Source organism: Lutra lutra, chromosome 7 (genome assembly GCF_902655055.1).
Source record: "Lutra lutra chromosome 7, mLutLut1.2, whole genome shotgun sequence".
Classification (NCBI taxonomy): domain Eukaryota; kingdom Metazoa; phylum Chordata; class Mammalia; order Carnivora; family Mustelidae; genus Lutra; species Lutra lutra.
Genome location: NC_062284.1, coordinates 112,530,434 through 112,555,096, shown reverse-complemented (window position 1 = coordinate 112,555,096; position 24,663 = coordinate 112,530,434). Strand labels below are relative to the sequence as shown.

Below are 24,663 nucleotides of genomic sequence, written 5' to 3'. Positions count from 1 at the left end.
CATTTCTGTGTTTTCCAAAGAGCCACTGGGGAAGGTTTTCAGGGGATAACCTCCACTTTGCCTTACTGGCTATTTAGAAAAATAAATGTCTCAGTAGGCAACAGCCAACTCATCTAGAAGATTCCATGTGTAGCCTCTCTTGAGGAAGCCACTTTTATAAAGCAGGGGGGAAATTCTCATTTGCTGGGCCATTGAATAGTGTTTGCGGAAGCAGAAGACTCCAGCACTCTCCTTTCCCCATTGCCCCCTGCCCTATCCCTGTCTCCATCATGTGGAAGATCCTTAATCTATTGAAGGCCCAGCTGGATCCAAAGCCTGAGGTTAAGCCATGTCTAACTTATGGGATGGGCTTATCAGAAGTCTATTAAGAAGAATAGAGGAATACAGCAGCCACAAAAAAACTAGTTTAGTCCTATAAGAAAATCATAGTGGTTAGAGGAGGCTCTGAGTTCATCTTAGAGCTGACCGCACAATTTTATTTCCCAACCAGCCCTCCTAAACTCCTGTAAGTTTGATAATATGAATAAGAATCATTTGCTGACCAAGCTATGTGTCAGTCACTGTACCAGGCACATTATTATGTATGGATATGAGCTAGTTCTTAATAACATACCAAGCCTGCAATTAAAGATTGTCAAGAAGCCAAATTTGGGTATTTATGGACTAAAATGAGAAGTTTATGGAGTTTCCTAGTCCAGTAGAGTTTCCTAGTCCAGTTTCCTAGTCCAGTCCAAGAAATCTGGCTGCCACGACCTACACTCAGGACAGTGGGTGAAGCTGAGATAGTGTCTGGATTTGCAGAGAACTGGATGGATATAAAAAGTTCCTGGAGCTCTGGAGAGGAGAATTTGATCAGTCTGGCCTCATTGCTGTCTGGAGTGGGTCATCATTTTCAATTGCTAACCTTGAGTACATTAGGAGATCTTCAGACTCATACTTGTTAATCATTTGTGTTTAACTCATGCCCTGGTACATTCTGGTTGTTATGTTCTCACAAGGCCTTACCTCCCAGTTCTCATGTCACCTGAAAGTGGGACGAAGTCAGACAGATACTCTTGTCCCCATTTCAGGGACTGGGCTCCAGTGAGAAAGGAATCCTGATGACACAAACCCATGCAAACAACCCGGTGATCTGATTAGACAAGAAAAGAAGTTGCTTGAACCAAAATGGAACCAATTTTGGCCACTAAAATTAAGAGTAAAGAAGCTCTGATGTCAAGACCAATATGCGCGCTGCTCATTGAATCATGGAGTGAATGCTAGTGGTGTGAAAGCAAAACCTTTTGTGGAGCACACGGCCATTCTCTCTACCTGGAGAAAAGGAAAGATCACACATAGAAGAGACCTGGACAGATGCCCCCTCATGCCTCCATCTCACTTTCCATTTATTGCCATGCTGTTCTCCTTCCCTCCACCTGCCCCCCCACCCTGCCTTTACTCAGTGCCATCTGGTCTCTTTCCCCACTTTTCGGGCCAAATAGCATCCTCACAAACCCTGCCAGCCACCTCCTACTGCCAAACCCAATAGTCTCTCTCTGTCCTTGCTCTGGGTTGAATTATGTCCTTGTAAAAGACATAATGAAGTCATCAGCTCCAGTACCTCAGAATGAGAACTAACATGCAGACATCAATAGTTAAGATGAGGTCATACTGGGGTAGGGTGGGCCTTTCACCCAATTTGACTGCTTCCTTTTAAGGGAACATGTGAAGACACAGAAACACACAGGGAGAAGACACGTGAAGCGATTTAAGTTATGCTGTACCAGCCCAGGAACACCTGGGGCCAGCAGATGCTAGGGAGATGCAGGGGAGAATCCTTTCCTAGAGCTTCAGAGGACACATGACCTTCCCAATACCTTGATTTTGAACTTCAAGCTTCCAGACCTGGGACAGAAGAAATTTGTGTTTTAAGCCCCACACCTTGTGCTCCTTTATCATGGCTGCTTGAAACCGAGTACTGTTCTCCTCTCGCATTTTCAGCCTGTTCCACTTACCTCTTCTCTGTCTCAAAACTCCCCCTGATCTTGATTGCCTTAACCCAGCATTATCTTACTCCTTCACGGCTCTGCTCTCTCTTCCTCTCTCCCTGGTGTCCCTAGATGCTTCACCCTAGATGTGTATGCATCTTCTTGGTAGTTTTCCCTTTGAATTTTGCTCTTTCTGTGCTAAGACTCTCAAGGTTTCAGCTAGCGCTCTTGTGGAGATCACTCTCCAATTGGGATCATTCACTTATTAAGCACCTACTCAGTGTTAAGTATAGAGTAAGATGCTACAGATACGGGAGAAAGCAGCACAGCTATGGGACAAGGGAACTATTAAGTCTTAATTTCCTGTCCTCCAGCTCCATTTATCTACCTCTCTATCTAGCACCTCAACCCTAATTCACCAGCCTCTCCAGACCGTTCCCCCACTTGGTTTACTATTTTGGTTAATTGCTCCATCAGTCTTCTATTTCCCCAGGCAGGTGACCTTGGCTTCTCTTTGATTGTTCCTTTTCCCGTAACAATCAATCCGCTATCATGTCCCTTGGATTCTGCCATTATCTTGTTCCTCCATAACCACCCTTGTTTAAACCTACATTAATTCTCATCTGAAAGAGTCTGGCAACCACCTCTCCAATCTCTCTATCTCTCTCTCTCCCTTCTGAGTCATCTTATGAGAATAATTCCTTTTTCTCAAGCACAGCTGTGATTAAACATTTTTTAACCAAACCCTCAATGTCTCCCCACTGACTGACAAATTATAAATATAAATTACTCACCCTTACATCAAAGGTCTTTTATGACAAAGCCCTAATCTACCTTATCTTCCAACTCTTCCCCACTGCACCTTACACATCAATCAAATTAGTTGACTTCTGGTACTTCTCCATCTTCAGATTTCTGCATATGTTATTCCCTCTACCTAAGAAGTCTGGATTGCTTTCTTTTCCACTCCTCTAGCCCCACCTGATAAAATCTTACCCATCATTCTCCAAGGGTTATCTTGACCATCACTCCCTTAACACAGCCCTTCCACCAGGTGGGATCCTTTCTCTCTTTAGTCCCCATTATCCATGGTTTATACCTCTCTTGATTGTATTTGTCCCATTTGCATCTTTGTCTTGTCCGCACGGCTGGACTATGTCCTACCTATCATGGTGGATTAAGTCCTCGGAAATATGAAGAATGCACCAGAAATGGATGGAGTGGGTTTCATTCCAACTTTATTGACTTGGTAACGCACTAGGAGTGACAACGCCCTGGCACACAATGATATTTCCAAAAGCTCTTCATTAAAACACAGAAAAATGACTTGACAGGGATTAGAGATGCCACAGTGACTTGTTCTCAGAGATTTAGTGGGATCTGAAAGAAAAGGAAAATGGAATTAAAAACCAAATGTGTATCCAATAAGAGACTGACATCTTCAAAGCATAAAATTATAAAAATAGCAATCAATATTCATATATCATTTACTACATGCCAGACATGGTTCTAAATGTTCCATATTTGTTAATTCATTTAGTCCTCACAAAACCCCTTTTTCTGATGAGGAAACTGAGCACAAAATGCTTAGGCATCTTACCCAAGATCATAGCTAATTAGTGATGGAACTAGACCCAAGCAGACTGGCTTCCTAATGCCTGATCCAACCACAACGTTATCTGGCCTGCCTCTCACTGTGCTATAGTGAGCTGAGCCCCCAGGATACACCCATCTTTTGACCTGCATGATTCTAGTAAGCCACCCCCACATGCAAACCAGTGTCCCCGGAGTCTCCTGGGAGCAATGATTCACACCAAGAGCTTTGAAGGGTCACTTCCTCAAGCATGGGGCTGCTGCATAAACCTCTCTAAACATGGAAATGGTGCCATCACCCCGACCAAAGAATGGATGACAGCAGAAATGGCCACTCAGGAAGTAGCGAAGGGTGCGGGGCTTAGACACTCTGAAGCCACGAGCCTCACTGTGTGTTGAGGTTAAGGTGGCTGCCCTAGCTGCTCTCTTTCCCCCAGATGCCATCCAGCCCTCCTCATTCCACTCACTAGCCAGGGCTGTGAGGAGTGCTATATGACTCCCATACCCCTAGTTCTCCAGTTTCCCACATCCACTCCAGTTTCCCATTCACCATCTCCTCTACTTATGAAGCGCCATGCTGAATGACGAACCACAGTAGGGTGGAATGCCCAGGTGCCGTGGTGGGGAGGGCAGGTGGATGGTAGGAAGCTCTTCTTGCCCTGGTGGTCATATAGGCCAGCAGGGGCTGAGCTCCCATTTAGTGCCAAGCACTGTTCTCTGCCCTATTTATATATTAGCTCATTTAACTTAGTAACAACTGCTCACCGGTGGTCCTCTTTTTTAAATATTCATTTTACATATGAGAAACCGGAGGCACAGAAAAGTAAGGTAATTTTGCCAGATCACCCAGCTAGGTAGTGAGAAAGCCAGGATTTGAATTCATCCATATCCCTTCCTTTTAACCACTGGCCTTCACTGAATGCCTCCCTCCAAAAGGACGTGGTTGCAGATACGTGAAATATCCCTTTAGAGCACGCCAGAATCAGTGCTGGAGCTTTCCAAAGTACCAGAAGCCAAGCCTCAACCCCCAGAACTTCGGGTTTCCTTGTTCCAGAGTGGAACCTGAAAGTATCTATAAATGAAAAAGCTCCCCCAGTGGGTTCTAATGCTTTAGATCTGGGCTGGTTTGGGCATCCACATAAAGAGCATTCATTTTGTCTTGGCCATCGGGTGGTTCAACACCATATGTGCCAATGTATAAGAAAAGACCCAAATACACAGATGAAAGGAATCCCACTGAGTTTTGACCAACGTGGATAGATGAGATTTTAGAAATATGAATAATATAATCTAAACATCTACTCAGAGTTAATTCTTGGGTCACACATATACATTTAATTTCATGCTTGACGCAGAGTAGCAAATCAATATAGAAACATTGCTCTTTCCCTTCTCATCTTCCACAAGACCACATCAGTTTGAATTCTCACACGCATCTAGCACACTCTTGTCTTCACATCCCTGCACAGTCCCCACCGCATATCACCTGCACGGCTCTTCACGTATCGGAATACACTAATTTTTCACTACTGATTTCATGTGGTTGCTGGAAATTTTATCCCATGTCACAAAAAATACATCTGCATAACATCAGGGCCATCGGCCGTCTGTGTGTGTTGTGGAAAGGCTGGCTGTCTGCTGGTAGGTGATGCTTTCCCCTGGCCTCGTTCTGATTGATCTGCACTATGTTCTGAGCAGTTTTTAGACACTGCACATGGTATTCCTGCCTGCCAGCATATTCTTGGCTATTTACAAACCACCAATCCCTTGCCACATTGTCCCTTAAAGTGAGTCTCAAAAAAGCTTATTTACAATGATGGCCACACTTGCAATTGTGAGGTTATGCACTCAGCAATAATAAATGGAGCTAGGACTAATAAATAATAACATCTAAATAATAATAGAGCTGAATTGTGAGATTACCCACTCAGCAATTTAATGGAGCTTAAACTCCATTACGTTTCTTTGTCTCCTATTTCTTCACTAAGTCAGACCGGAGCTGACTCTCATGTTGGTTAGGGTGGTCTCTCCCGTGTTTGGGATCCCAAGTAAGGTACCTGAAGGACATGTCCTCTAATGGGAGACACTTTGCAAGGGTTCCAGTAGAAGGTGACAGACTCTCTTCCAAAAGGTAGTTCAGAGCAGGGAAGACCTCACTTTTCATGCAGGTACAGACCAACACCAAAGGACAAGGCCCTGCTGCTTCGATCTCCCTGCTCACTGGCCCAAGTGCCATCATGCCCGGGGCTGCTGGACTTCCTGGCCTCCTTTCACTATCCCCAGACTCTGACAGAGGTGGGAGAGCTCTCCTCCTCCTCCCACATGGCCCCCTCCCGCTCTCTCCCCACCAGGTGTCTGCATCTCCCCAGTGGGAGACCTCTGTGGGGCAGCCCCCGCCTTTTTCGGCAGGGCCCCGGTGTTTGAAGAGGGATGAGACAGGCCTCCATAAGCTGCTTATTCTAAGTTGAGGATTGTGCCTCCTTGCCAATTGATACTGGAAATAATTACTTCTTAGAATCTTTGAAAACCGAATGTGTAAAGAGAAATTAAAATCTAATTAAATGGACGTAGGCAGTTCTGTCTGAGCTGACAATTCTTAAGCCACTGCAGTTTGTCAGAGGTTACATTATCTGTCCCCAGGTGCCTCTGTCTCCACTTGGCCCAGAGCCTAGGACTCCGCTCCCCTCTCCGACACCCTCCCCTCAGCCCTGTCCTGGGCCCTGGGTCCCTAGTGCTCTTGGGCAGAGATGCTGGGGACAGGCTGTCAGGGGGTTGCTGTGGCGCCTCCTGGAGGATGGCATTGGCCCTGATCTCCAAGCACAAACCACTGTTTGTCAACGGAGGTGCCTCTGGCCTTAGGGAGAGACAGTTCCTTTTTGGGGCATCTCTAGCAGGAGCAGGGGGCAACACCACCCCCAGTGAAAGCCACCTCTGGGCGCCAACTCGGTTGGGCCACTGGCTGTAGGCGGCAGCCAGAAACGCTAAGCCCTAGCCCCCTTGGCTCTACTGTGACAGTCCCTCTGACCAGGATTAGCTGAATCTGTGCACATGGGACCAGCGGTGTGAGGTTCCTGAGGGAACGGACTAGTTTTTACAGCAATCCGCATTTTGCCGCCACATTGTTACTGCATTTTATGAATCGGAAAATCAGTCTGTAATGGATTGGAGGTGGGGGGGGAAATGTGGGCAATCAACACAGATTGTTTGGAATGTTGTCCTGGGCCCTCCCTGCCTCTTCTGGACCCAGCGCTCCACCACTTCAGCTTCTCTGGGATCACTACCAGGGGCTACATCTTGTTGTCTGCATGTGTTTTTTTATAGCTCTATTTGAAAAGTGGTTCTTTCCTCCCTAGGCCACTTTCTTCCCCAGAAACCTTTTCAGTTGTTGGAAACAAAGGTTTGTGCATATCACCTGGAGCAAAGGGGCGGTGGGCATGGTCATGGCCAAGTTTCACCTGGAGAGAAGCTGGACGCATATGGGTGAGACATGATGGGATCCAAGGCAGGTGAGCTGCAGGGAGCAGCGGCTCTCTCCTCTTCCCATCACGGCTGCCCAACTCTTCCCAGCGTCTCTCTGCTCTGTTGTTTTGGGTTTTTTTCCTCTCTCTAGCTGCCCCCTCGGTGAGCTCATGGTTTCTGCTCCCTCTGCACTCTGCCCTGCATTGGCCCATCATGGCCTTTTCCAACCTCATGACCTTGGCTCTACCTGTCTACAGCCCAGGCTCTGACTTTTTGTAGTTTGAGGTAACACGAGGAGGGACTCGGATGGGCTCTGGGCCTTTTTCCCTGCCGGGCTTCAGTCCGAGCAGGCTAGCTAGAGGCTGCACTTAGGCTAGTGGCCTCTTCTGGGCCTGCTGCTTTCCTCCTAAGAGGAAGGGAACAGAGCCACTTGGTAGACTGCAGGCCCCCTAAGCAGCAGGGGACCATGGAAGGGGCAGTTTCCCGGGACTCTGTCCTGGCCTCCATCCATCCAAAGCCCTCTTGCTTCATCGCCTCTTACCCAGACTGGGGGACACCAGGCAGTCGGGCTGACTCCTCCCCCACCCTGGTCCTTGAAAGGGGGTCTCTGGTGGGTACCAGACGATGACAGGAGCCTCACCTATCAGATTCCGTGGCCCCGTGAAGTGCACCTTCCTGAGCGTTTCTCACCTCAGCCCTGTGGCAGCCCTCCTGCTCACTGCTGAAGGAGTGTGCGGAAGACAGCTGGAAGCATTGCCTACTGCCCAGGCTAGGGAGGAGACAGCTCCGCAGGGGTTAATGGGGTTTGGGCTGATGAAATCACAGCAGTTATCCACTGTCGAAACTCTCTGATAGCGTAAAACAGTTACGATTCCCTGGACACTTCCCCATTCCCTTCTGAGCCATTTTCATTCTCGGTCTTGTCGGCAATGAGCTTTTGCATCAACATGTCAGTGCCCCCTTGTAATAACGCCGTAATGCCGTTGTCTTCACACCGCTGTTAAGGGTGGGTGCTGCTGAGGCTGCACAGACGCGCGCCAGTTTGCCAGCTGAGCCCCCTGACGCCCAGAGCCATCGCTTAGCCGGATGCCTGGTTAAGAGGCCCTTTTGCGGGCGCCTGGGTGGCTCAGTGGGTTAAGCCGCTGCCTTCGGCTCAGGTCATGATCTCAGGGTCCTGGGATCGAGTCCCGCATCGGGCTCTCTGCTCAGCAGGGAGCCTGCTTCCCTTCCTCTCTCTCTGCCTGCCTCTCTGCCTACTTGTGATCTCTGTCTGTCAAATAAATAAATAAAATCTTTAAAAAAAAAAAAAAGAGGCCCTTTTGCCCGCCAGTGGCTCTCTCTGGGACCAGAGGCCATCAGGGGATCCTGATCAGTGAGGGAGCTCCTGGCCCCATGACCAAGCCCCAGGGACAAAATCCCAAAGGTGGGCAGAACCCTAGTTAACCTCCACTGTCTCCTCCACAGGCTTAATGCTCATTCTGGCCCCTAGGGGGAGCGCAAGGGCTCCCTCACTCCATTTCCAATGGAGAAGAGCACCATTGCTTCTTGTCTCTAGGGTTAAAACTTTGAGGATTGAGATCTGACTTTGAGCCTAGAGACAAAAGTGAGAAACCAGACCCTTGTACTGTGTTTGGTCTGAGCTACAGGGACCTGCAAGAGCTTTGGTGACCAGTCCGGTATTCATTAATGTGACACAGAAAGACCTCAAGGCTGAGTGTGACTCCTCCTCCTTCTGTCTCTCTCTCTCTCTCTCTCTATCTCTTTTACTTCAGAGACAGTAACTACTTCTTCCCCCTTTCTCTTCTCCTGGCATGGACCAAGATGAAACCTAGGTTACTTTTGCCATCTCTTGGACCACTCTCTTCCATTCTGGTTTCTTCCCTTGAAGGAAGTTAGTCCTGGGACAGTCTTGTAGAGATGACCATCTCCCCAAATCACCCCTAATGCAATTTCATGCCTAACCTTCAGGTAAGGACCCACACTTTCCTTGATTGTCTTTACATGGTAGTTAAAATGTGTACCAAAAGATGGCTGAAGAGAATATGTTTGCTATAAATTGTCAAACTACAGGGAGACCATCTGGGTAGATTCTCTACAATTGTGAGGCAGAGGAAGGGGTCTGAGCATCCAGGGAGTGGATCACGGGAGTGGATCACAGGACAGTCTTAGTGTCAAGCAGTTGTTTCCTGCCATGGTGCATGGGAGGCCTCACACAGCTCTGCTGGATGCTAACTAGAGCAGCCAGTGTCCAGAGCTAGGGACTGAAAGTCCTCCACGGCTCTGTAGTCCTGATTCCTGGCCCAGACATCTGCTATTTCATAACAGACTAATAGAGATGGGAAGGGCACAGTGCTCTGCCAGGGAGCCATCCCCAAGAACAGGAGCTAGTCAAGGACACCAGGCCAGGTAATCTGTTACCACTGGGCAAGATCTAACAGTGACTAATCACCCCTTGGGTTATGGATGCATTTGTACATCTGATATTAACACCCAGTACATTATTTATGAGCCCAAATATGAATAATTCAGTGTGTCCACATTTAGCAGGTTTCTGCCTGAAAATCGGCTTTGCATTGGGGCTTGGCTCCTGACATTGAACCAGGAAGGATTGGGAAAGAAGCAGCTCAGCTCATGGGCCATGCCTAGGGAGGCTGGACTGCTCTTTGTGGGGACCCCAGGCCCCATCCTGACACGGGGCATTCATTTAGCACTTCTGCTACCTTCTCTTGGTTTACTCATCTGTGTAATGAAGATAGTTGTTGGGCTTGATGGTCTCCAACATTCATTCCAGTCTTAAAATTCTGAGAAGGAGAAAAAGAACTAACAAAAGAGGTAGGAACAGATGCAATATTCATGGTCCAGAATGGTTGCACTTGGCTGGGAGCTGTGCCCAGGTGGTTGGTTTCAGGCTCTGACTTGCTAGTGGTCCCAGGCACAGAGTGAGGTCTGTTCCATGGCCCATTCCCCTAGGTGTCTATGTGTTTCCATCACGTGACCCTATGACCCTACTGTTCGTGAGCTACCTGAGACCAGAGATCTAGTTACTATCTTTGTCTATCGCACTGATGAGGACGGTGCTCATCACATGCTGGGTCCTTGTAGGTGAATGTTAAATGGAAGGATTGATGGGTAAGGAAAAAGTTGCCATGTGGCTTTCCCAGATATCCAGATCTCTGTCCTTCACTCCAACAGTGCCGGTCTTTGACTCTTTTAAGTGAAGCTCAGGGGATGGGAAAAAGAGAATAAACTTGCATTTTGCAAACTCAGCCATCTTTTGGCTGTGGCTAGAACTGAGCTGAGTGCCCCTCTTCCTAAGAGCAGATCTTCCATCCCGTGTCTACTGTGACAGAGGAGATGGAGGCACATGGTCAGTGACAGGAGCCTGCCAGTGCGTGACCTCGTGCTGGTCGATTCTCCAAGTCCCTTCATTTCTCTGCAAAATAAAAGGGTCATTTATAAGGCCATTTTCAACCCCAGATTCTTTATGTAAACCGGCTGGAGAGAGAGGCTGTGGACCTGCCTTGAGTAACCCTGAGTTTAGTGACACTCGGAATGTGAAAAGTGAAATTGCTCATGACCCCTTCAATGCTGGAAGAATAAAGCCATGAGCTCCAGACCCTGTGAGTCAATTGCTCTGTCTCTCGGCTGGAGCTGGCAGTCACAGCCTCAGATTTGGGCCAATATCTGTGAACCCAGCTCGTGCTCCTAATTCACACCTGCTCCTGTGTGAACAAGTCCATGTGCCTTCCTGCAGGGGGTGAAGCGGGGGAGGCCAAGAGTGCCCCAGTGCCTGATGCAGAACTCTAGGCAAGAGACAGCATTCGGGAACGGTGGGAGTCAGAGTTGGAAGGCTTCCGGTTTAGCCGAATGTCCCTGAGTGCACCTGTTCTTCGATCATGTAGGAGAAACGGAATCGTTCTGTTGCTAAAGATATGAGCCAATGGACTCAATTACCTCTTTTGAAAGCCTGTTCTGGCTTGTGATCATGGGCACAGTTTTATTCTAATTGAAATCTCTCTTGATGAGGCCTATTTCTTCTTTTTCTTTAATCTTCTGAGTTGATGGAGAAGCACAGACCATGGTTAGAAATCAGCCTTCCTAATTGGGTCTCGTCTTTCTCCAGCAGAAACTACCCTTGTAATCCTAAGGTGAGGAACCAGTCCCCTATTTTCCATGTCTCTTTTCAGTACCATTTTCAGCTGTTGCACCCTCTTTTCAAATACAGTGATGAAATGTGGTGGTCCCCTCCAACGGATAGAGGCATGCTTTCTAGGACGCTGTTCCCAAATTGCTGGTTGACTTTTTAAAAACACCAGCTTCTGGGGCACCTGGGTAGCTCAGTTGGTTGAGCTTCTGACCCCTGATTTCTTCTTGGGTTGTCACTCTGAGGGGGTAGGGAGTCTACTCAGGATTCTCTCTCTCCCTCTCTGTTCCGCCCCCCCCCCATTCACTTGTGTTCTCTCGCCAAAAAATATATAAATCTTTTAAAAATATTAAAATCAGGGGCACCTAAGTGGCTCAGTGGGTTAAAACCTCTGCCTTCGGCTCTGATCATGATCTCAGTGTCCTGGGATCGAGGCCCGCATGGGGCTGGCTCTCTGCTCAGTGGGGAGCCTGTTTCTCCCTCTCTCTCTGCCTGCCTCTCTGCCTACCTGTGATCTCTGTGTGTGTGTGTGTGTGTGTGTGTGTGTGTCAAATAAATAAATAAAATCTTTTTAAAAATTAAAAAGTATATAGAAAATAAAAAAATATTAAAAACATGGATGCCTGGGTGGTTCAGTCGTTAAGCGTCTGCTTTTGGCTCAGGTCATGATCCCAGGGTCCTGAGATCAAGCCCCACATGGGGCTCCCTGCTTGTGTTCCCTCTTTCACTATCTCTCTCTCTCTCTATCAAAAAAATAAAATCTCTTTAAAAAAAACTTAAAAAATTTAAAAACACCAACTTCTAACTTAATTCAGTGCCTGTTTCACTGTGATTCTCGGATGGTTTTCTCCCTTAGAAACGCCTGTTTTTACTGTAAAATACTCAGCTGTTCTAAATATAATGACACTGAGAAAGAGTGGCCAGTGGTGGTAATTGATAATCATAATGAAAAGAGAAAGAAATAATGGTGACCTAGCAATGGTGACAGGGGATGGGATTCCGGGAATGCAGCGATGCCCGCAGAGCAGCCCCTCTGCTGGGGCGCTCTAGGAAGGAAGCTAAAGATGGCCCCAGGCAATTGCTAGCACTCAACATTGTTCTAGGACATTTTGTTCGGTCACAATTATCTCCAATCTCCCGGAGCGTTAACGCTTATTGGTAGGCATTAACACGCCCCAGTCTTCCTCAAACACTTAGGACTTTCTCACTGGTTTCTGGCAGGCAGAGAGAAAAGCCAGAGAAGACGAAGACTGAAGGCAACCTCACTGAGGACTCTGCTGTACGGCGGGGAGCCCCCCCTGGAAGGACTTCTGGGGCCATCGGCTGCCTGAGGTGGGGTGGAGGGCAAGCGCGTTACTGAGGTCATCCCTGACTCAGATGGTCGGAGGTGTGGGCAGCTGGGGGTTTTGTTGAAGATCTTTCTGTTGCATTCTGGAGTCTTTTTCCATTTAATTCAATAAATGCTTATTGAACACCTGCCAGCCAAGCACTTTGCTGGGCACCAGGAGGGAACACAAGGACAAAGATTTTGTCCCCAAGGTACTGACAAGCAGTGGGGAAGGAGGAAATGGAAGGGCACAGAGAAACACAAATGTGGAGAAGCTGTGCAGTGTTTCGAGAATAAAGAGCCTGGGAATGAACTGCAGGGAGAAAGATTACCTTTGGTTTGTGAGGCATTGAATTGCACCTTAGAGAACTTCTTTTTTTTATTGATGTTTTCAAACATACAAAAGTGGAGAGAATAGTATAACAGACTCTCCCATGGGTACCTCACCCAGCCTCAGACCTCTGCACACGGACTCACAGAAATCCCCACCCACTTCCCCGCTATAACCTTAATGGGATCATTTCCACTCGAATCTCAGAAAGCATAACATTCCCTAGAAACACACTTCAATAAATAAAGACTCTTTAGTTTAATATAAGCACAATGCAATTATACTTAAAACAATTTCTTTCATGTCATCAAGTCTGCAATCAGTCCCCATTTGTCTCATAACGTTTTTTATGGCTGTCTTGCTCAAACCAGGACACGAACGAGGTTGACAGGTCCTGTAAGTACTTTCCTCCTCTCCTTTTTTCCTTGTACCTTGGTGTTGAAGGAACTACACCACTTGTCCTCCAGAGTTTCCCTAAGTCTGAGTTTTGCTGACCGTCTCTCTAGAACATTTCTTGTTCCTCTGCCCCCTGTATTTTGTATAAACTGGCAATTCAGTATAGATCTTGCTCAGATTTGGGTTCAGTGCTGATGGGAAGACTCCTTTTTCACAGTGGAGTTGGGCACTTGCATCACGAGAGTCATAAAGCCTAATGATTTCGTTCTGTGATGTCCGCAGGTGTTCATAATTGTCTCTTAGACCCAACACTCCATGGCTTGATGGCACAGGTTGACATGGATGGTTGCTTTGTAATTATTTTATAACCTGGATATGCATGTTTCATGAAATTTCTAGTGTGTGTTATATTGCATTCTTAAAAAAAAAAAGATATGGGCATTTTGATGGGCAGTAGGGAGCCACCGAAGGCTTTTTGCTGGGCAGAGACCTGTCAACTCCATGGGATAAGGCAGAGAGCATGTAGCAGATTAAAACTGGCCCTTAACAGCTAAAATTTGAGCTTCTGAAACCCAGGGGCCAGGTGAGCAGTGCTTTGATTGAGGCTCACATCCAGGAGCTTCCCCTCTGGGCCAATTGCTACTGTGGAGGAGACAGTGCTTCTGCCCCCTACCAGGCTCTTTTCAGAGGGTGCCCAGCAGCCCAGCCCAGAGGTGGAGGAAAGAGTCCTTCTCTGCCTATAAGTGAAGGTTTCTTAAGGTGGGTGTTTCCAGTAGTTAATTAGGTAGAAATGAACCTCAGCCAGGGAAGTTTACACATTTTGACCAATTAAATATGTGGCCCTGGGGCTCCTTCCAGATATGCCAAGAGGGAGGGGTTTCTTGGAGTCAACTACTTAAATTCAAATCCCAGAGTCACCTCTTACAAGCTGGGACACTGCTAGATAAATTATTTAATCTTTTTGAGCCTCCGTTTTCTCACACGTAAAAGGAGGGTAACAATAATAATAATAATAATAATAGCTAAACTCCGAGTGTTGTTTTCATGATTGAGGAGGTAGAACGCTTGCAAAGCAGTCAGCCCAGAGCAGGGATCCAACAGTTGACTGGTATTAACGTGCCATACGTGATTCCTCCGATGTTCGCTTCTATAGCCTCGGAGTGGCAAATCTTGAAGTGGAGTCTTAAGAAAAATTAATGGATGACTCTAATATTTAAAAAATGGCTGCTTTCTTAGGGACTGATCTATAACGCCAATATGGGTCAAGTGTTTTTCTTTTTCTTTTCTTTCTTTTTTTTTTTTTTTTTTTTCGCAAGGAGACTTTGGATGTTTGGGAAACTGGTCAACTGTTTGAGGGTCCAAGCAGAGAATGCAGTGTGGCGATCACACTGCTCGCCAGCCTGTTTCTTGGAACTCTTGCCAGAGCCCTGGCAAATGCCCTCATGGGAACCGTGAAGTCATTAGAAACAAAGATATAATTAACATCCAAAACAGGCAAGGAGACGAGTTGTCAAACTTTGTGATCTACAAAGGGCCATGGAGGCTAAAATCACTGAAGAGAAAATTAAAACAGCAAAAGCCAAATTTGCCTGACTTGTCTGCTTTTCAGCTTAATGAGAGCCTAGCTTAAAGCTTGCTGATGAAAATGGGGGCATGATGGGCTTTGAGCATCTGTAAATTTAGGTCTCTCTTTCAGTTTAGTTGTGATTTCCAAAAAGGACATTTTCCAGGACTCTCTTCACAATCCTATATAGTCAGGGATCCACCAACAAATATGTCCTGAACACGTATGGTATTAATGTTAGGTTCTGGGGAGCCAGTAATAAAAAAAAAAAAGACCAGTGGTTGGCCTTAGAGGACTTGTGTTCTAGTGGTAGAGACAAATAAATGAGCAATTATAACAGGAGAGGTAACTAACTTAAAGAGAGCCCAGTCTAATTTATAATGTCCAAAAGGCAGTCCGAGGGTTACTAGTCAAGGATTTAATACAGACCAAGAATGAATACCATCTCTACCCCAGCTACCATAACTTTAGCCTAGTTTCTCACCACTGTGATCAACTAGACTCTTATAAAAGTTTCCCAACTATGCACCAACAGCAGATTCTCTTCCCAGAAGACCATTTTTTATCATGTCAGATCCTTGCTCAAAAAATTTCTGGGACTTTCCACACTAATAGGGTTAGGTTTGAATTCTTTAGCCCAGATTCAGAAAATAGATAAAGAAGTTTGGGATGGGAGAGTGGATTCATCATATTAGTGTGTTGCAGGCAGTGAGTGGGGAAGAACAATACCAAATGGAAACAGATGGACTCAATGACCTTTCTTGTTCTGTCTTCTCTGGGTGAGCTCTTGGCATCTTCCGAGCTTGTGCACCTGTCCCTGAGAGCCTGGAGGAACCTGAGATGTTCTAGATATTCCTGCATGGAAGCTGGTTGGATTCTTCTTCATGGCAGCATGCACAGAACAAATGAATATTAAAATGAAACAGACGAGCGATAACGGTGGCCCCAGTTAATGAATATCATCCAGAGGTTGAAATGATCACTAATCCCAAGGAACCAAAGGAAAGAAATTTTAACCAGAGTAGGTTGAATTTGTCCTAAACAGGAGGTACAATTCCTCAAGTCCAATGGCTTTTCCATGTTTTATGTCAACTCTCCAAACTTAAACAGCGACTATTGGAATACTTATCACATTGCACTTTAACGACCTGTCTCCATGCTATCTCTTTGGTTCACCAGCTGTGGAGTCTTCTTCAGGAGCCATCTTTTAAAAATTCATATTTTAAACAAAACATCTGGCACAAAGCCCGGTACACAACAGGCATTCAATAAATGGTAAGTGAATTCCCATTGCCTTACAAAGCCCTTTCTGAGAAACTTTGGTCGCAGTAATTTACCTTTTCTCTGAAGTTTCAGGGCGGTCATCCGTCCTATTCATGTACTTTTTTCATTTTTACAACTTTTAAATGAGTTCTAAAAGTTCAATGGAATATTCTCTGTTCATAGAGGGAAAAGTTACAAATGCTGCCGTTGCCTAAACTAGCGTACAAATCCTATTTTTAAACCATCATATTCAACTCAGCAACCACTTACTGAGCACTGGCTGTGGGTTGGGCTCTGGAATAAGCACTGGAAATAAAACAATGGCCAGGCCCTGTCTTCAAGAAGCTTACCCTCCGAGAAGGCAGCTTGATGATGATAGCACAGCATGACAAGTAGCGGGTACAGAGGAGAGAGTTCTCTCTCTGGTGGTGGGCATGAAGGCTTCAAGGGGAAAGAGATTTGGCACTCCTGGGGGTGAGATTCAAAGGGAAGGAGTTCCAGCCCAGATCTGCTGTGCTACCTTTGGAGCCAGAGTGATGGGAAGGCGGGTACCTAAGAGACTAGGGCACTGAGATAAGCTGCCATGGGTAAGGGACAATCACAGAGAGCCTTCAAGGCATGCTATGGGACTTGGACTTTATTCTGTAGATGAGGAGGCCTTCGGGCAGAGAAAGGCTGAGATGTCTCCAGTGCAGGTGCAGTCGGGGACATGGGTTGAGGATGGGGCAGCAGCCCCAGGAGAGAAAGAGTGAAGGTTGGAAGCCAGACAGTCCCAGCTTCCCTAAGCCTTTTCCATTTGTCCCAACTGCCTTTTCCTCCACTTCCTGCTCCCATTTTCTCCGAAACAATGGTCAATGAGCTGTAGTGATGTTGAGGGTGTGGGTGTTGGTGTGGAAATATGGACATTTGCCAGTCTGCTGTTTGTTCATGGAGACCACGTCTTATCTCCCACTGGTACTCTGGGCCGCCTGCGGGAGAAGCCTATCCACTACGCTTCTCTCTCAGGCTCAGCCTCTAGCACAGTGTCCTACGTCTAAACCAATGGAGATGTATGAATTCAGACGGACGGATTAATCCATGTATTTTGCTTATAATATATACTTTTGAGGGAGGATCAGTGTCAAGAGACCATTTTGTTCACTGCTGACACGTTGTACAAACACAAACATTAATTAAAACTACACAGTATTAGCAAATCTAGCCTTAACAGATACATGACAGGAAAGCATGGCCCAGAGTATAGCCCGGACTGGGTCCTAAGCCTCACCTTGGCCCTGATTCAATCTCACTGCCCAGAATGGGGCTCGTTAATTTCATCAGGATTCAGATGAGGCTTCTGGCCCCCCTCTACCCAAGTAACAGCTCCTGCAAAGCTTCCGAGTAAGAAACAGGCAAAGATCAAGTTCAGTTATCAAACATAACTCCTGATCACAGGGTGCTTTTTCTTTTAATTCAGTGAGAAGAGAATTCCCCTACACAGGATCCATAATCACTAGAGATTTTGAAGATGGCCAGTTGAATGGAAAATCATTGATTCTCTCCTTGAGGATTTACCAAGGGGTTTGGGATCCTGCTGTACCCCAGAGTCCCCATTAGGAGCCCAGTTTTTCCTGTTTGGGGGAGGCTGTCGCAAACCAGCCTCACCTACAGAGTCCTGCTGCTAAAGTCTCTGTGAACGGGGGTGTTTATGGGGTGCTGCCCAGAACTGGCCAAGAACGGGATAATCTTGCTGTTAATTATTTTGCCGACATTTAGGAAGCAACAATGTGTTTTAAGCACAAAGGCTCAAGCCAAAGAAATAATAGCAAGAGTCAAACAGCATTGGGTTGAGTCTGGGTTACCCTCTGTGCCCAGGGAAATTTATTCAGCTTTATGAACCTCACTTATCTGGAAATGGGGACAATAAAACCCCCTCTGTAGGTTGTGATTAGGATTAACCAAGAACCGCAGCCAGCTCACAGGTGTTCCTAAAAGGAGTTCTCTTCCCCTTCTTTGTAAGGATCTTAAGAATCCACAAGTGAATACAAACATCAAATAACTAGAGAATCACCTAAAAGTGGGGTATGATGTTGCTTTAATTTATAGCAAACCGCTCAGCATCAAACAAGGGACCCTGCAGCTGTCTGGAAAGGAACAGCTCAGATTCTCAAGGTAATTTTTCAAAAATACATTCCAAATGAGGGTTGACATAAACCCTTCTTTAGCTGAGTTTTAGCTTTGTGGCACTTAAAAAAAATCCGTAATATTAAAAGTAAATTAAATACTGCCTATGACTAGGAATTGGAGGTGTTTAGGGAGCAATTTCACAGTTGACGACTCAAGCCTTCCTGTCTGATGAAAATTCACATTTCCCCAGAGGTGGAGGAGCAGAGTCCCAGGGATTGGGGAGGAGATGAGGACACAGGCAACGTGACCTGACTCAGAAAGCTGAGACCCTGGTGTGGGGCTCAGACAAACACCCACCACTGTGTGAAGATGGATGTCATCTTCCGAGCCTTTAATTGGCCATGTGAACAGATACTCTTGGCTACAGAATCTGGGTCAGGAAATGTGGGTTATCCTCCCACATTTGCAATCCTGCAGGTTACTCAGATCTGGAGGTGTGGGCCGTCGTGTGGCTCTGCAGGACCCGGGAAGCCTCCCACTTATGCCACCACCACCCGCCATGTTGCAGTCCCTTTCCACACCATCACCGGCTCTTCTGAAGTCTTTTGGATCACTCTCAGCAAGGGACCAACGTGGAGCTCCCTCTCCAGCAGCAGGGAGCTGAGCCTTCCCATGTGCTCTGGTCTGTCCAAGCTTTGGATGGGACTTGGCAGAAACAGAACCCGGGGCTTGTCTGGGTTATCAGTGGGGGACTGAGCATCGGACTTGGTCCTCATCCAAGGAACAGAACCGAATTAGGACTGTGTCAGCCATTCTGAGGAGAGAGCCAGGAGCCTGAAGTCAGGGACAAGGTGGATCAGAAACCAGAAGGGCCCAGCTTGGAGTCAGGGGAAGACAGAACCAAACCTTGCGGATGAAGCCAAGTTGTGATGAAAAGAGGTCATATCACACAGGAAACTTCAGAATGGAGAGTTTTGACAAATCCCAATTTGCTGTTGACCCTGCTAAAGGCTTTCCCTCTAGTGGCAGCTTGAAGGCACTGAACGTGCAGGAGGCAGGCCAGGCCTAGACGGGCAGTGGTCTGTGCCTGTGGCTTGGAGCCATCCCCACCTGGCTCTCAGGAACAAGCTGAAGAGCATTTTAGGGCTCCACAAAGCCTATCACATACACTGTAATATCTTGGCCTTTTGAGAACCCATTTTCCATCCCCATTTTATGGCTAGGGATTAGTGAAGATGAGAGGTGTGCCCAAAGTCACTCGGCTTTTCAGTTGGGGAGCCTCGTCTTGGACCTGCTCCTTCTTCCAAATCCCACCTTGACTCTGTGACCTTGGCTGTATTCACACCATGTTCCACCAGACCCAGGTAGGAGGCTGGAACTATTCACTATTCTTGGCTCACAGGATGAATGACAGTCTTCTTGGGCGGTGGCCCAATCACTGGCCATTACCCTATTTCTGGCCTCACCTGTCCCACCCAGAGCTGAGAGCCCTCAGTGTCCATGAAGACAAGATAGAACCCATTTTGGCCACTCACCGTCTGCCAGTGCTGTGACTTAGCTCCGGGCAGTGTTTTCACCAAGCCTCCCTGTCTAGCCAAACCCCATTTTCTTTACCCCATTTCCCTCTTCTTTAGCATAATTGTTCATTTCCTGTGTAATATCACCTAGCTCTGAGAGAAATCATGGCACGTGTTTTAACAGCTCTCCCATTATTCAATCATCACCTGTGTGAAATCTCAACAAATACAGGCAGCAGTCAATCTGCAGTTAATTAATATAAAGCAACCAGTCCCATTAAATCCAAATGTTACAATGGACATGGTTGGTTGGCTAAATATCAGTGCCATTTATAAGTACATTCTTCTTGGGATTGTCCTGGACTTGAAAATATTTTTTATTAACTAGCTGGTATTTAGCAGAAATTAATTGTTTGCCATGCATCATCAATTTCATCCCTTAGAAGGAAGACCTAGAGCTGCCTTGGAACAGCTGTGTGTATGGAGGAGTTTTCTGGGTAGTTCTCTGAGACACACCACACTCTCCTCTCTTACTCTCTGATTCTAATCTCACTTCTACTGACCCCTACCTAGCATTTTAATGAGGCTTCTAATCTGGCTGTAATTTTGCAAGCTGTTCCCTAATTTTTGTCTTTGGAGTTGGCTCACATTCCAAAATATTTTATTATTTGCTGATACCCAACTGGATATGGGTACTAACATAAAAAGGGAACTGGAATCATGAGCTAAGTGGATGAATAAAAGGGCTAGAATAACTCAATGAGGCAGTTCCTCTTGAAGTGTCAGGACCTTCATTTATGGAATGATAAAAACATTTTTATTTATCAGGATTTCTCTAATTGAAGTGACAGAATCCCATTAAAAAAATAACTGAAGCAGATAAGTGCTATTTACAGCCTCAGATCAGTGAGTCCAGGGGAATTCAGGCATGGCTGGATCCAGGGATTCAAACAATATCATCAGGACTCTTTTCCTCTATATATCTTTGTATTTGTTTCCTGTGACAGCTCTAATAAAGTTCCACAAACTTGGTGGCTTAAAACAACAGACATTTTGCACAATGTTGTAAATATACATATTGTCACTTAAGAACAGAATGGCAAGTTTTGTATTATGTATATGTTACCACAATAAAAAACACACAAAACCCCAGAAATGTTTTCTCTCACAATTCTAGAGGCCAGCAGTCTAAAATCAAGGTGCCAGTAGAACTATGCTCTCTCTGAAGGCTCTGGAGGAGGATGCTTCCTTGTCTCTCCCAGCTACTGGTTCCTGCCAGCTGTCCTTGGCCCCAGAGATGCGTCACTCCAATCCCTGTTTCTAATGGCACATGGCATACTCCTTGTGGGTTTGTCTCTGCATGGTTTTTTTTTTGTTGTTTTTGTTTTTGTTTTGTTTTGTTTTCTTCTGGAAAGGACACCAGTCACTGAGGCCCACTCTAATCCAGTGTGACCTCATCTTAACGAACTACATCTGCGATGACTCTATTTCCAAATAAGGTTGCTCCAGGTGGGGGCGGCCTGGGTGGCTCAGTTGGTTAAGCAGCTGCCTTCAGCTCAGGTCATGATCCCAGGGTCTTGGGATCCAGCTCCACAATGGGCTCCTTGATCAGGAAGAGCCTGCTTCTCCCTCTCCCTCTGCCTGCCTGCCTTCTACTCCCCCTGCTTGTGCTCACTCTCTCTCTCTCACTCTCCCTCTCTTTGTGTCAAATAAATAAAACCTTAAAAAAAAAAACAAACAAAAAAAGGTTGTTCCAGGTGGACTTGCATTTTTGGGCATCATTATTCAACAGCTACCATCCCTTAGCTGTATTTGCTTGTTTTCTTCATCTTTGTGCAGGCTCTGAAGTAGCAGCAATATAACTAGAGGAAACCTTAAGAATCCCAGGAAAAGGAAGAAGTCTCCTACTCCCAGTACTCAAAACTGGGCTCTGATTGGCTCTGCTTGGATCAGGTGCTCCGCCCTGGACCAATCACTGTCTGAGGTGTGGGAGATTCAGATCCCATCTGAGGCAAAGCAGGCAGGGCTGTGTGAGTGTCGCAATGTCTTTCTACGATGTTATGGAGAGACAGGACAGATGCAAAGAACAGATGTCCCCTTCATTATTTCTCTTTTTATGTTATTTTCCATGAACATAACAATGTTTCTGTTATTAGAGAAAAGAACCTATATACTTTAAAGTACTAGCTTCACCTACAGAAACTTGATCAACCGAACATGATGGCTTTGATTTAGGAGCATTAAATTAGAAGTTCCTTAAAAGTAAGAGTGTGTATGCACGTGTGTGTGCGCGTGTGTGTACGTGCGTGCGTGTGCATGGTCACCCAGGATTTATGGACTATATATTTATAAGACTGTAATTTATGAAAACCTCCAACTCCTAGTTTAAGTAGGTAAGTAACCCCTCATTAAGGGGTGATAGCAGATTCATGAACAGAAGTACCACTTCTGGTCAGAACAAATGCACAGTGGTAGCTGGATCTGCCCGACATCTTCTCGACGCACCTACCTCTCTCTTATTTCTGGTGTGGAAGAAGGGGAAAGCCGTTATTCCCCTTTACCTGACAGGCAAGGTCAAAGGCTTTACTGAAAGAGATTCCGTCATCCAGGATGGAAGGTAAAATAGATTTCATCCCCTCCAGGATATGGCATCTGTGGCACAGGGTAGTAATGTTCTCTGGCAACTGGCACCTTAAATGTCTTTCCTAAATGCTTGCTTATCTTAATGAGAAGATTTATCTAGACGGTCATGCCCGCTACTGTTTCATTTGTGTGCTTAGTCAGCAGATGGCTAGCCCTGGCCCATCAGTTACATCTAGCAGAACCCGAGCATCCTCTGTGGGGATTCTGTTTGCCCTGCTCTGCCCATGCCTCCGTGAACAACCTGCTTTTCCAGAACCCTGACACATGAACAATGGTTTGGACTTAACCGTCACACACTTAGAGACCATTCCCTGCTCCCGCCTCACCTCATATAACAGCAGCCTTTTCTTGACTCATCTGACCTGACCTGACCATTCCCAGAATACTGTAGGGACAAGGTCCTCCGCTGTAACGAAGCCCCCATGGGCGCATTTCATTCATCATTGGCCGTCACAGATGGTGTCAAACCTTGGTGCCTGAGACACCTGGAGAGATCGGGCTATCTCGGGGAAGCAGAGACAAAGGTCTGAATATGAGGAAAGGAAAAAGGAGCCTGAAGGGTTGGGGAATAAATAAAGATCAGTAATATTGTGCAGAGAGAAGATAAACTGTCTCCGGCCATGCAGGTAACAGGGGGACCAACTTGGCCTGGTTTACCTGGAACTTCCCCAGTTTTAAAACTAAAAATCTCCCATTCTGGGAACACCCTCATTCCTGGGCCCACTGGGATGGTCAGTCACCCTCCACAGACACATGTGGGCTTTAATTATGTAGCACAGGGGGTTGGGGGAGACCCTGACAGTTACTCTAATACCACTCCGAGGCTGAGTACATTTAAAATTTTAAAATTGCCTCTTTACCTGCACCCCAAAGTTTATAACAACGATGTCCACAATAGCCAAACTATGGAAAGAGCCCGGATGCCTATTGACAGATGAATGGATAAAGAAGATGTAATATGTATACATAATGGAATATTACGCAGCCATCAAGAACATGAAATCTTATCATTTGCAATGACATGGATGGAACTAGAGGGTATTAAGCTAAGTGAAATAAGTCAATCAGAGAAAGATAATTATCATATGTGGAATTTAAGAAACAAAACAGAGGAGCATAGCAAAACAGAGGAAGGGAGGGAAAAATAAAATAAGATGAAATCAGAGGAGGAGACAAACTCTAAGAGACCCTTAACCACAGGAAACAAGCTGAGGGTTGCTGGAGGGGAGGGGGGTTGGGGCGATGGGGTAACTGGGTGATGGACATTGGGAAGGGCACGTGATATAATGAGCACTGGGTGTTATATGCAACTGATGAATCAATGACCTCTACTTCTGAAACAAATAATACATTATATGTTAATTAATTGAATTTAAATAAAATAAAATTTTGAAAAATAATAAATAATAAAAATTGCCATTTTTGACTCTGTGTCCTTGGTCACTGAAACCATTTCCCCCAGCAAGCCACAGATGTGACCCAAACTTCTCAACTCTCGAAAGGCAGCACCTGTGGTCTGTGTTCTCCTTCCTACTTCTCTGAAGCCCCCTTAAAAAGCTATCAACATTTTGTTCTCAACACATCAGGTTTCCAGCACACTCCAAGTATAGATTGAGTGGCCAATAAGGATCACCGACTGGCAAGACCAGTATTGTTTTAATGGCATATCTAACTAGCTTTTTTATCCTTTTCTTAGATTTTTATTTAAAAATCTAGGTAACCCCTGAGTGCGAGAGAACATAGGTTAAAGCTTGAAGCAAGCCCCAGAATCACAGTGAGTCAGAATCAGACTGCTGCCTCCGGAGTCAGACACGGACATGCCTGCAAGGAAGAGGTTGACCTGTAGAGGTTTCTCAGGCCCAGACCACATCCCCAAGAATGGGCCCTGACCTTCCCACAGCCCCACTCTGACTTCCACACCTTCTTATTCATCACTCTACTCCGTTTTGGACCTCGGACTGCCCCTGTGGGATCAGCATGGCCTTCGTGGGCTAGGCATCTCATGCTACCGCTGTGCCTTCCACTCTGTCTGCTGCTGCAGGAACAAGCTCACCACCTGGTCTGCTCTTCCCCCCACTGGTCTTTGGCCTTGACCTCACGGCCAGGCATTGACAGCTTACTTGGTCCCAGCAACACTCAGCCCAGAGTACACAAAGGGTGTGTATTTGTCAACAAGGAAGCTCTCCTGTGGTCCCCTAGACTCCTAGCTACACACCATGCAAGCTGGAACAGACCACACATCAAGATACTCTTTCTAAAGCAAAAGACAACATGTAGGTCTCCGCTTTCCCACAGTGCCCATTTCTCAATGCCCCAGAGGAGAGTCACATGCTCATTAACTTATTTTTTAAAT

The 24,663-nt window shown here is 46.2% G+C and overlaps 1 long non-coding RNA gene across 1 annotated transcript; it reads right to left on the bottom strand.

The window, feature by feature from the left end:
* Nucleotides 1-3,203: 3,203 nt before the first annotated feature.
* LOC125105107 (uncharacterized) lies at nt 3,204-24,356 on the bottom strand. Its single transcript, XR_007128810.1, has 3 exons — nt 24,251-24,356; nt 15,538-15,661; nt 3,204-3,347 (listed from the first exon to the last, which is right to left on the bottom strand). It is a non-coding gene; the product is annotated as an uncharacterized LOC125105107 (long non-coding RNA).
* Between the last annotated feature and the right edge of the window lie 307 nt (nt 24,357-24,663).